This window comes from Echinops telfairi, unplaced genomic scaffold (assembly GCF_000313985.2).
Source record: "Echinops telfairi isolate 266 unplaced genomic scaffold, ASM31398v2 ScPeMD7_7469;HRSCAF=8507_0, whole genome shotgun sequence".
Lineage (NCBI taxonomy): Eukaryota > Metazoa > Chordata > Mammalia > Afrosoricida > Tenrecidae > Echinops > Echinops telfairi.
The window spans coordinates 82,874,498-82,876,132 of NW_022111372.1; positions in this window are offsets into that span (position 1 = coordinate 82,874,498).

Here is a 1,635-nt window from a genome sequence, read left to right on the forward strand (position 1 = left end):
TCTGGGTCATTTCGGAGCTTTTTCTTTGAAAGCACAGCATGTTTCCACTCAACACTCTTTATCCTGGTCAGTCAGATCCCGAGGTATAAATTTCACAGAGACTTTTCTCATTTCCAAATGTTCCTTTAAAATTTGCTGAACCCAGCTCCAAGATAGTCCAGATAACTTCCCCATCTCTTCTGTGGCTGTCATCTGTCTCCAAGCACAAGTGCATGAATTCTGCCAACATTTTTGTCTATTCAGGAAGCTGATGGGTGTCCAGAATGAGGTCTGTCATCAATTGACATTTCCCATTTTTTGAAACAAGAAAAACATTCATACACTTTAGTGTTTTTCCCATAGTGCTGTTCTTGTAAACTTTGCTCAACATCACTACAGTTTCTGCAGCATTTTTCAGGAAACAAAATTCCTAGCCGTACTCTGTTCTCTTAAATCAGCCATCACAAAAAACGAGGTTCAAGTGAAACGGCTTTTATGAAAAAATTCAATGTGACCAGAGAGAACCTTCCTGGGTGATGCCACTGGGTTCACTAATTCAGAGTGACTTTCTCGATGCTCCCCTAGCAGGAAAAATGTGTACTACAAAAACTCCTCCCAGTGCAATTCCAGTTTTGGGAGGGTACCCTTTTGTATTCTCCTTAAAAGAATAAAAACAGACATATTCACACCTATGTTTATTGCAGCAATTTTTATAATAGCAAAAACATAGAAACAACCTGTTGGGTACCAGTCCCCACAATCGAACAGATCCAAGAGGTGGTTGTGTAATTGAGGGGTAAAATTAAAGAGACACCAGACAAGATAAAGCATGTAAGGGCTCACCTCCTGGATGGCCACGATCTCAGCAGCCAGATCCGCGCAGAGAGAGCAAATACCTTTCCAGTCAAGGCTTATATACACTCAGGGACCGTGAAAGCCCCTAATTACGTCTTAACAGGAAGGGGTTGTACCATAGGTAGACATGCAACAGGAGGAGCATGGGCTAGGGGTGTACACGCAATAGGAAGCGGAGGCGCTAGGGGCATCCATGTGACAAGATGCCACACTCAAGGTGGCAGCCTAATCTTGGTCCTCCCTGAGTTGGCTTGACTTTGGACTCTCTGTCAGGGGAACAATCTGTTATGTTTATCAGAAGGGAGTGGGCGCTACATAGGGTGGAACACAGATTATGGAGTCTGATGCTGATAACCCTCAGGGAGAGAACCTTTAAGCAGTTGACCTCTAAGTGCATAGTCATTGACCATGTGTTAGCCAGCAGCATCTTAGGGTTGGCATATCATATGGGGGCACAACCTGGGGAGTAGCTTTTCTGACTCCTACAACAACCAAACCCCCCTCCTACAGAGCAGTGGGTAAACACACGCCAGCACATCCATACAATGCAATATTATATACCCATAAAACACAATGACAACTCCCTTAACCGCCACAAGACATGGACAAAAATAGAGATCATTATGCTTAGCAAACAGTTAATCCTACAAAGATAAATATGTAATAATACCAGTATTATAAGTGACAGGGATAATCAGATATAATCCAGAAACATTCTGAGACATACTAACTGTGGCAGTTATATAATCTTCTGTCAACTTGGGAAGGGGTGGAGTTTAGCCTGTCAATCAGGTTGAAGCT